Here is a 12614-nt window from a genome sequence, read left to right on the forward strand (position 1 = left end):
GTCTTCCTAATTACATGTAATGTAAAACTGACAGCTGGTCTTTGACCATAAATAAAATGTTTGTGTGTACTTGCCTTTGTATCATTTGCCCATATCACACTTTGCAAACATTAGCAGCTTGATTTTTTTCTGGGGGGGATACATAAATTATGGTTTTCAACCCAAGATGAGGCTAATTTCTCAGTAGGAAAGGGCTGGGGGAGATAGTGGTATTTACATACAGGTACCCCTCAATTTGCAACCACAATTGGGCTCAAAATGTTAGTCATAAATCGCGTATATGAAGTGACTCAATTTTACAATCAATTTAAAATCGGCATAAAGCAAGTCATTGTGGTTATTAAGCTAATCCAGCATATCAAACAACAGTGTTTTAAAGGCCATAAAGTATCCTTTCTGAGGCTGTCATAACTTGAAATGTTGTTAACTAGTCATTAAGCGATGACTTCTTGTAGTCATGATAGAGGTAGTCCCCAACCTACGGCCACAATTGTGCCCAAAGTTTATGTTGCTAAATGAGACATTTGTTAAATGAGTTTTGCCCCCTTTTATGACTTTTTGCCACATTTATTAAGTGAATCACTGCAGTTGTTAAATTAGTAACACAGTTGTCAAGTGAATCTGGTTTCCCCATTGACTTTTTTCCATGCCATTGTAACTTCGAACAGTCTCTAAGTGAACTGTTGTAAGCTGAGTTTCCTGTAGTTTCCCAAACCTGAAACTAAGCTATAACAAAAATATAAGTAAGTTTTTTTTCATATCATAATAATATATGCTAGACTTGTTTTCCTACCAGAGCACTAGCAGTAGAGAATTCTTGTGTCCCTGCAAATCTTATAATTTGGGAACAGGGAAATCTGATCCTAAAGATGGGGTAGCAAAGCGACTTAATGGTATGAATGAGCTAGTTTTGAGAGGAATTTTTATAAATTCTAACTTTTGTGTATCTTCTATGTTTCACATATTGTGTCCCAAAAAGTTTCTAGATGCTTCTTACTCATGGGTCTTCAAACTTGGTCCTTTTATGACTTGTGGACTTCAACTCCCAGAATTCCTCAGCCAGGCATGCTGGCTGAAGAATTCTGGGAGTTGAAGTCCACAAGTCATAAAAGGGCCAGGTTTGAAGACCCCTGTTCTTACTCTTTAAGATTTGTGTGTGTGTGGCTGTATAAAAACTCCCTTTTTACATCTGTGTAATCCCTATTCAAGGTACAGTCGGGGCAACTGAATGGAGCTGAGTGTTTACTGACCGGATGCCCTTCCTGACACCTACGTGGAGTTTGCAGCAGATATTTTTTTTCTTTGTGCCCTAGGAGAGAAACATCTGCCGCTACCCAAGACTGAACTCTCAATCTTCTGAGTGGGAAGTGAGCATCTTCACCATTAGGCCACCACACCACTCACTTGCCTATGTACAGCTGTATGATTCCCTGAAACTGCTTACAGATTTGTGATGCAATTTGTAGAGTTAATCCAAAGGTGCCTCTTGTACAGGCATCTTTCAGAATTTTTAATTGGATGTAGGAGCAATAAAGTAAAGAATTAAGCCAGCCAAGGTCAGTGCAAAACTAGTATGTACAGTTTGCAATGGAATAGTGAGCAGGCAATGCCCCCCCCCCCACAAAAAAACCCAACCATGACTACTGACCAAGAATCTTAATTCAGTATCCATGGTAGACAATTTCCCTGTGGGCATCCTGTTTCTGGTTTAAGTAGTTTTAATTTAAGCTTATTAATACAATAATAATTAAAACATGCACATTGATAAGGTTGCTTTGAAACCAGACTCTTGATAAACTATACTGATTTAAACTGTCAGATATTAAGAGCTATTAATTGATACAGTTGTCATCCATTGTAAAATGAATTTCTGACTGTGAGTTCTATTTCCTGATAAAAGGGCAGAGTACAAAATCAATATCGAAATAGACAATTTAGTGTATTATGGTATAAGATATTATGTTATTACCGGAAGATACTTTCTTGAGGATATGCTTGTAAATATTTTTTTTATTAATGATATTTTCATCTTTGTAGCTTTTTATATTTGCTGTAAGAACATACATGTTAGCAGATATATGATTACATTTTTAATAAATATAACTGATCAACTGCTCTTCCCCCCTGACAGTCAATTCACAATCTGCTCTGGATTTATTCCTTTCCCTCTTGTCCTTCACTTGTTCCTAAATCTTGTAAATCTTATTCAAATGAATTGACATATGTAAGAATCAATTATCAATTTTATATATGCATTTATATATGCATTATATATGCATTAAGTCTTTATAGCTATAAAAGTCAAATATTGGACATTTTCCTCAGAATAAATCTTCAGTACAACACATAGCTACTTTTGTAGTTAAGTAAGTCAAATTGCTTATACAGTATAAATTGAATCATAATCGGAAGGGGCTGCTTTGGTCACTGAGTTCTAATTCTAATTCTAATTCTAATTCAAGAATCCAGATTAACTCCTAAATTACATCACTGTCTAGTTTCTGATTCATCTGTTTCAAACCTTTTTCTAACATTTAGAAATTTAAAATTTTCTGACATCTGAATCTGCTTTCTATAATTTACTATTCCATACCCTATTATATAAGATGATGAAGGACAGATCTTAATCACGCCTTCTGTGTGATATCCGCAAATATTTAAAGTGCTATTGTATTCCCTGTTCAGTCTTCCCAAGGCTTGAATAGTTTCTGGAGTCTGATTATTCTTGTTACCATTCTATAAAACTTTCAATTTTGCCTGAATTCCTCTTAAAGAGTAGGTCCAGAGGTGGACATAATATTTGTGGTGGAGTCTGACCAATACAGAATAAAGTGGGGCAGTTAAATTCCTTGATATAAAATCAATATTTTTGCAAATGGATCCTATTTTTGGGCTATGTGACACTGCTGATTCATACTCCTATTTCTAACCATAAGATGTTGCTAAAACAATTTGATTAATTAATAATACATTATAATAATCTTTCATATATGTATGTTCTCCATTCTATATCTATGCCCGTGATATTTTCCGTAAATGATGAAATTTGCATTTCTTTCTAATTTTGATTTTAATATCTTCAGATCATTTTTAACATCCCAGATAACTAAGAATTTTATCTCCTTAGCACAGGATATAAGCTAGCCCACCAAATTTATTGATCATGCCTTTTCCTATGTATCTAGTCAAGCTCTAATCATATCAAATTAAACCTTCCTCTTATTAAACCATGGCCTTTTATGCTGTCCTTGAAATCAATTGGTAAAATTGTCTAGGTTACACCTTATTAAGTATGAGAAAAAGACTGATTCAAGCTGGAGTCTTCTCCATCCTGATGTTAACGGTCTGAGATGGGCTGCAGTCTCTTGATGTCATGCGACCAACCTAAACTTTATTTCAGGTATTCTTGTGTTCAGGATATTCCACATCTCGTGGAAGCTTTTTTTCCCCATTCTAAGTAATGAACTCTATAAATCATTCCAATATTTTGAAATATTATCAATTACACAAGTTTATTATTAAAGTGATTAAGATCCTCAGTGGGTGCTTGAGACAGATAGATGCTTTGTTCTTTGCTTTTCACGTATTAAATTCCTCCATCAGAGAACTAAGGAATCATGTCCAGAAAGAGTTCAGCCACTAGATGGAGTTGTTTTACAGATCTAAAAGGTCTAAAAATAAAGTTTCTTACCTGTGTAACACAGTCCTGCTGATCTGTATATAAACTCCAATTTTTTTGCTTGAATAATATAAAATATTTGTTAAAGTATTGTTTTATCACCTATCTGCTAATAATGACTGCTAAGGTGTTACTTATTTAAGTGATGCTTATTAGATTCTATGAATTACTCACCGGCAATTTTGGTGACTTATAAAAATAAAAAATATTGTTAGAGCTTACCTGCTATTCATTTAGCAATTGTCTATCATTGGAGCCAACTTTGTAAAACATTACAGCGAAAACTTGTGTGAATAGATCATTTGGGGTGAATGCAGAAGTATAACATCATGTAAATTTATGCTATTTGAATGAAGGCACCATTATACAATTGATGCAAATTACATCATTTCCTGCCATTAATTCCATTTACATAATAAAGACAAAAATCACACAATGCCTTAAAATTAAGATAAATTATCGTACATTTCAATGCCTCATGCGGACTTCTTCCCATTCAATGACTTGTCCATTATTTCAAGGGATGTCCAGATGGAAATTTGAAATTCATTGCAGCCAATGAACTGCAATGGGGTTCTGTTAAATCAAGGTTTCATTGTATTGCCAGTCAGATACTTTTGTGTGTGTGTGTGTGTGTGTGTGTGTGTGTGTCTAAAAATATTTATGTATCCACTGTCATGGTCTGCTCTTTTATGCTTGCTTATAAGAGGTGTTTGCCAAAACATTTAGATATTTTGTGGTGTATTACCTCAACAATAATCTCAGATTCTTCTATTCTCTGTAATCCATTTATCAGATATCGGTTCCTTCTCTTCCTGAACTCTTTCACTGCCATACCATGAAGAAATTGGAATGAGAAGATAATGAAACAGGCTCAGTTCAGGGAAATCAGCTCTTTCAGTAAGCAGTACTCACCTCAGAAATCCTCTTCCCTCTAGACATCTCAGTGCAGAAAATTGTCAGATTCTCAATGTTTTCCTAAGATATTAGGAGTACCCTTATCTTTCAAATTTTAGTAAGCAGTGTATGACTAAAAGGATACGGAGCCCCAGAAAATGCAATCTGCAGGGCAGCTTTTCCTCAATTGGGGCCCCTCAAGATGAGGACTGAATAAGGGAGGAATTGAAGAACAGGTTACCCTGATAAGAAATGGGCTAGATGCAGCAGAATTTAAGAGAAAGAATCATAAGAAGAGAAGTCCTGATGAAGGAAGTGCAGTTGAGACTTCAAAAGACATAACAAATAATAAAAGTAGGAAAAATTAATAAAGGATTTCAAATGTTTTATACTAAAAAGATAGAAATACTTCTGTATGTTTTCTATAATATGTCCAATATTCAAGGAAAGAAGATAACAGTTGACCTCTGAAGTCTCTCAACAGGAACAGGTCTGCTAAAGATTTAGTCGGAAGAAGTTACTGTAGATATTCTGCTTGCTGGATATACCGGATATATGCTTCCCCAAGGTATGGCACAACATAAAATAGATTCATTCTTTTAGGAGTCCTATTGGTTGAGCCAACCTATGAGGGGGAGGGGGAAATGATCATTATATAATCATTGATGTATAATGACATCTATAAATATTTTTTATAGCTATCTCCATAGCTGTTAATATCATTTGTCATGACATTCTCTGGGCTATCTGGCGAGGCTGAATGTGGTGGACACATTCCACTTGGAATATTGTCCAGAAGGTAATGGTAGGGGATAATTGGTCAGCATAATTGGCTGTTGACCTCACCTATCCCACAATTACATTTTGTCCCCATGCTACCCAGTCTGTGATGATCATTTGAAGTGTTAGAGTGGGATTATGCCATCCACTTCCACCACTGTTTTCCATCCAATTCCAAGGAAGTCACCAATAATCTTGATGCCTTCTAATCTTTATAATGAGGGAAGCTTAAATGAAATCCAGACAAGCCAGTGATCCTAGTAGTAAATAGAAAAGTGAGCTTGGGAATTGAGGTGAAGCTTACCCTGGATAGGTTGCACTCCTCTGGAAATGGAAGATTCAGAGTTTGGAGGTGCTCCTTAACCCGAGCTGTCACTGGATTATATAAATGGTTACTAGTGCCAGGGAGCTTCTGCATCTATGGTTAGTGCACTAATTTTAACCCTTACTACTGGATTTGCTGCCAGTCTGGACAAGATGGCAGACAAGTTGAAAATTTCTATAGTTGGCATTATAAAGAGAAAATACTAATCTACACCATGGAAAGAGAAATGAGAACAGCTACCTAAAAATAAAACCCAGATGTCAGGAATCATGAAAAACTAAGAAAATTCCCATTTCCCTTGAAAGCATGGTTTTAGATGTGATCAATTTATTACCTGCAGTGAAAAGTTTTAATTTTATAAAGTTGCAAGATACTATTATTGTTTTATATGCTGTATATAAAACAGAAATAAAAGTATCACTTACTTTCAGTAATCAAAGTAAGTGGTAATTTTATTTCTCTTCTATTCCTAACCCCAAAGAAATAATTTGCTATATTTACAAGAAGGGATCCACACAAACTCATTTATCATTCTAGAGCTTACAGCACAGTATCCTTTGATAACTCCTGATCTATGGAACTTCATTATTTCACTGTTTTATATGGAAGGTTACAGATCTGGAAAGAGTAAATAAGATATCTAAAGGTGCAGTCAACATAATGAGATCATCTGTCTCTCTTCCATCTTTTTCATTTTTGAAAGCAGAAAGCCAGGCTGTTGAGAAGATGGCTCCTTATTACAGCAATATGGATCTTTTGCCTTCTCTCACAACACTGGCGGGCAGGAATTGTACTGTTAATATCTCAAAGATCCAGAAGTTAGCGAGGAATTGATTTTAGATGAATCCCATCCACAGAAACGAATTGTTTAAGCCTTAAGCAGGGGTTCTGCTATGGCCTTTCTTTGAAGATCTTTGAAAAGATGAAATAAAAGTAAACAGATAAATGGAACAAACATTTCCCTTATTTGTCCATACTCTTATCTCCCTCAAGTTTTCCAAAGATAGTGAAAAGCCCTTAGCTATAAACTAGGTTGCTTTTTTCCTTGAAAGACACTCACCGTATTCCATTTAGTGGTAGAGAAAGGTCTTGAAATGATTGTGTCTCTTGCATCAAATCAGAAGATTTATTATTTATTATGAGGAAGTCTAGAAAGACAGGTTTTACCCAACTACTTGTTACAAAAGACTTGCTTGTGGTACTATGAGAGAAATAAAAATCTTCCTTCTATGGACACTTTCACTAAAATTAAACAATATTTGAAACTAATTGAGAACAATATACAGTAGTATTATAACACTGAGAGAGAAACTTTATGCTTTTGTTTTGCTTTTTTTGTTTTACTTTTGTCTCAAGTGTGACTTAAAACAATTTTTAAAAATATTTTCATATGTCTGGGTGCAAAAGATGCTGTAGCATATTTCAGCTTAAGTACTGGACCCCAAGGAATTCTTGATAAGTGGATGTCAGTATTTGGGGGGAACTAGTAGATGAGATGTATCTTGAGTAGCATTGAGGACCCACCGGTGGAATAACATTTTTAATCAGAAGAAAAGTAAATAAACTTGGCTGTATGTCTTGCTTACTGCTCTCATGAGGTATTTAATGAGTATTATGCTGCAGTCAGAATCTGTAAATGGAACTAGGACAAGGATAATCAGCTTGGAGTGCAACTAGAAAATTGTCTGACAATTTGGTTTTAAAACTGTAATGATTTTTTTCACAATAATATGAAACAAAGGATTGTCTCTTTCTCTCTTTCGTGTGGGTGGACGCACACTTGCATAATTTTGAAAATGTTTCCCCCTCATGCAATTAAACCTGCAAAAAAAATTCTACCACGCTTTGCTTACAAATTAATAGGGGCAGTTAGATGGATAATTTTATAAACTAAATGGGTAATTTTATAAGCCTGGCTTCCTAGTTATGTCTGATCTAGTGTATGAGCAATATTGTGAACAAAAAAACCGACTCATGTAGCTCTACTTTTCAGACCAAGAATACTAAAGAGACAAAGTGGGTAGGAATTGCTAAGGTAGGATTGATAGCAAGAATAACAACATCAGTCGGTATTTTCCCATATTAATGATGCTTCATATATGTTATAAGAACAGAATAATTCAGTTTGGGTACAGACATAACTTAAAGATGGTGTTTTACATACAGAAGCAATTCCTTGAATTTTCAGTTCAAGAGACAGAAACCCTGCCATTGCTTAAGACCTTTGAAAATGCTATCTCAAAGAAGCCATATACAATGAAGTAATACTGTCATTAAGGGCTGGTGTCATGTAAAGGGTAAGGTCAGGATTATTTCTAATTCTCTTTTAGATATGGAAGCTGGCTGGCAAGTTGAAAAACATCTGTCTACCAACTTACACTGGAGCAGTGTGGTCCATTTTGGTCAATAATCCTCAATGAAGAGGGCTTCACCTTGCACTAGTTTGTTTCACACTGATCATGATCATTGGATACATATATGGAATAAGTTCTTTTTTTAATCACACATAGACATTGGTTTATATTAAACTGAGAGGGCTATACTCTAAAAACTTGGATATAGTAAGGCTGTCCACAGTTGTGCTTTATCATGAGCTAACGCTTTTCAAACAGTTCAAGCAGTGGAAGACAGTTACTTCAAAGGCTGCCCAGTGTACACTGGTGATTCTACAGGAAACATGGTTCATGCTTACAGTCAGGATCAGAAAATGTAGGTAAATGTTTCAAATTATGCAGCTGCTTTAAAACCTTGGGGAATGAGTTTGGATCAGATCAAAGCAGCTTGGATTTGCTTTGCAAAATTTTGAATACCCTAATCAGGGCTTTTTTTCTCATAGAACGCCCAGAACGGAGTTCCGGCACCTTTTTTGGATGGAACCTTGTAGGGTAGGCAAGGCGGGTTGTATGACATGTGTGAGTTCCGGCACCTTTTTTTTTTTTTTAGAAAAAAAGCACTGACCCTAATAAATATCAGTTCCAAAGAACATCCGAATTCCAGGTATACTTCCACAAAACTGGCTTTAAAGTACAAGTGTACCTAAGTTATAACAGAGACAGTATCTGAAACAGCAGGGAGAATAGATTTCAAAGATATATTTTCATAAAATATTTCTTCAGGGCAACTGACTCTTTAAAAAAATATTTATCTCTTCAAGATGCTTGAGTATGTGTACTTATTTCCAAGCTTTTAATAAAAAACAACCAATTGCCTACAGAACAATTCTAGCTTTAACAATCATTCATTGTATATGAATTCCTAAATAAACTCCAGCCTAAATATTTCCACCTTCCCTTGTAATAAAAATAGTCTATTATTCTTACAAATTGGTGTCCTTATCCAGATGCAGGGGGCAAAAGTCTGAATCTAAGTACTCCTTCCCAATATTATGATTCTGGGTTATTGATATTGCATCAATCACAAAGCTGATAGACAGAATTGTGCAAGGTTGGAAAAAGACACAGCATAAAGACTAATAAAGAGATTTGTGGCAAGTGTTCTCCTCAAGTTGGGTTCTTGACAAGGAAAAACTGGATTACAATGGGAAAATAGGTTTCCTACACTGAGGCAGTGTTTGATGGCATGTGCGTATAGATAAAGAGGCTGCACAATGTTTGTTTTTATTAAGTACTACCTTTGGTCAGAAAAGAAAACCACGTGTTGGTCTGTTTTTTGGTTGGGAACTAAGATGGTTGCTGAAGATCTGGTTTGTCTATTTTTACCATGAGAATATACTCTAGATAAAATACAGGATAAGTAATCACTACACATACATATGAATTTATGTGTATCTAGGTATATTAAGGCAACAGTGTTGTAGGTAAGACAACTTAACAGAATATGTTGCATTATGCACTGGGCAGGCTAAGTGAACTATAAAATTCCATTTCAGGAATTTGTTTCAAAGTCTGAATGTAGAGAAAGAGCAGTGACCCAGTTAATCAATAAGAAAAATGAAAGCATAAATTAATAATGTTGATATATGGATGTTTAGTTATTAAGGTGCAATTCAGAAATAAAATCATTTTATTAAAGGTTGTTTAATATTAATCAGATTGTAGAAAAGGGAAGCTAAGAACAGTGATCAAAAGCATTTGTCAGATGTTGGATTCCTTTATCAATACTGAATTTTACAGTGCTGAAATCATTATGAGATCTACATTAAATTCCCTGCCTGACCGGGTGGGAAAGGACAATGTAATGGGTTTTTTTTCCATGGTTATGGAAAGTATACTCACTATGAGAAGGGCAACCATGCATTTGATGGGGCAAGATAGTCTTTCTCTGAACATTCCTATGCTGTTTTGTTTATGGAGGGTTTGAGACTTTAGGTAGGAAATATGATATGCTTAGATGTGTGCACTTTGTCCACGCTGTAGTACACCTTTGAAAGATCTCATAGTGCAGCAAAATTGTTTGCTGTAAAACAATTTTAAGTATTGGCTTCTGATTTTTGATCTGTTTGCTGATTTTTTTCTTTAGTATTTCAGGTGTAAAAGTTGTTTTTTTCTGACCAAGAGTATGTATGTGACTCATGAGTACTTTTTTGTTCTGTGCACTACTGAGTACTGGATGTTGTTTAGTTTTAGAGTGTAAATCCAGCAAGGATTTTAATTCTCTTGTCATGGGTCCGATAGATGAAACCCATCAAAAGAACTTCCAGGCAAAATTCTTCCTTAAAGAACATTTTATTTGGGAAACAAAGTATCAGCACTACATAGTTGAACCCAAAAATTAAATTCCCTTCCCCCAGATACAAAGTAACAAAGTACAGTTCCCACCTCCAATAAACTGCCATAAATCACATCCCCCAATTAGTTAAGTGAGGGCTTTCTCCCCAGCTCCTCAGCCCCACCAAAACGTTATTAGCTTGTCCTTGGGTTCCCACAGCAGTGTTATTGTTATGGCTAGCTGAGCTTTCATTCCAACCACCACCACCCCCCGCAGCACCTGATTTCTAAAAGCAAGGAAAAGCATAGTAAAGGAGAAGAGAAAATGGCTGCATTTTCATCAGTTGTCAAAGCGGGAACATCCAATGTTAGCAGCATTGACATCTCTTTTCTTTTCTTTCCTTCTTGTACAAATTATAATTCTTTTGTTTGATTTTTGGCAGTCAGCGGGGGGGGGCACTTCAAACATTGGTATATAGGGAAAGCAGATAATGTCCCCCAAATATAAGATTAGATTTAGGAGTAGATATTCTACATTTTTTCTGAAGAAAAAACCAAGCTCTCAGGTTCCCTCAGGGATTTTAGAACTGGCTTGGATATTCTTCCTGGACTGATGTTTCTCAATCAGGAGATTGTGCACAATGTAAAACGTGTGTGTAAAGATTAATAAAGAAAACATGAATACTACAGGCTATTTTCTTTTAGTGGTGAACAATTGCTTAGCCTTACCCAATTCCTCTAAAATTTGAATTACCCAACTCTATCTTCAATAGGTTTCTTGTTTTAAAAAAGCAACAATATTTCCTCATCTGGAGCAAATCATGCCCACAATGCATCCAAAGAAGAAAAGAAAGAAGGCAGGAAACTGAATACTGCCTAAGTGTCTGGGATGAGGAGGAGGACAGGAGCTTCGCTGTGTACATGACAAGAATTGTGGCTGCTCACAGGTCCCAATTATATGATAGTGGGAGACCACTTTATTCACCTGAATAGATGAGTAGAAGAAAATGGCTTTGGATCAACAAACACACAGCTGATTTTTCGCATCACTAAAAGCTATTTTCCTACCAACTTTCTTAAGTAAAGGAAGCTGGTAATTTCATTCCATCCTGACAGAATACAGAAGTCTAGTTCTGCTGACTTTACTCATCTGCTTTAATTCGAGGAAGAACTCGCTTCCTTCAGATGGAGTGTATTGATCTTGCTATCAACTTGACTATTAATAATGCCCCTTCCCTCTCCTTCAGACATTCTGATCTATAGTCCTAAAAATCATGTCAGAATGGAACAACCTGCCTCCAGAAGCGGTGAATGCTCCAAGACTGGAAGTTTTAAAGAAGAGGCTGGACAGCCATTTGTCTGAAATGGTGTAGGGTTCCTGCCTGAGCAGGGGGTTGGATTCGATGACCTCCAAGGTCCCTTCCAACTTATTATTATTATTATTATTATTATTATTATTATTATTATTATTATTATTATTATTATTATTATTATTATTATTATTATTATTATTATTATTATTATGGTCAAAATGAGATGCCGACAACTTTCGATGGCTTCTAACTTTCCTGCTTAGTAATTTCCCATTTTATAGGAAAATAGTTCCTAGTTAAAAAGGTCATTGCCAATTTAGTTAGAACTCTATGAATCTTTTTCCCCTAAACAATTCTCCTCCTAATTAAAAGATATATATTTGCTATTGGTTTTTAAAAGATACATGTTTGCTATTGGTTTTTAATGTCTGTTGCTGAATTATTATTATTATTGCTATGCTTGACAGTTCTGATTTCGTTAAGAACTGATTTATCAATTCTGATGGTAATTCTAGTTTGGAAGAATGCTCAGATAATCTAAAACAGTGTCCATCATAAAGAGGCTGGGCTATTCAAAAAAGTATCCTCTCCCTGTTTTCCTGGCTCTGTTTCTCAAGGTGTCTGACCTAAATGGGATTATATTTCCAGTGTGAGCCCTGCTTTAGGTAGAGACCTCTGCTTCAGACTAGGGATGCTGTGGGCTCAAACCAGGATTAAGAAACTGGAGAGAAGGGTTGCTTTGTATCCCATGAAGGAATCTGCTCCTTCAAGTGCTGAAATAATATCCTGGAAGTGCTCGACAACAAAGCCTGTCAGATCTGCCATCTTCAGCTTAGCACTTTGCTGGCATCCTGTCATAAATTGTTAGAGGAAAGGGGGAGAGGAAGTAGGCAATTGGCAGGTAGAGGGTATAGATGAGCAAAGGTGTGTGTGTGTGCGCGCATGTATGTACG

The sequence above is a fragment of the Protobothrops mucrosquamatus genome, unplaced genomic scaffold, assembly GCF_001527695.2.
Source record: "Protobothrops mucrosquamatus isolate PMUCROS unplaced genomic scaffold, P.Mucros_1.0 scaffold517, whole genome shotgun sequence".
Taxonomy (NCBI): domain Eukaryota; kingdom Metazoa; phylum Chordata; class Lepidosauria; order Squamata; family Viperidae; genus Protobothrops; species Protobothrops mucrosquamatus.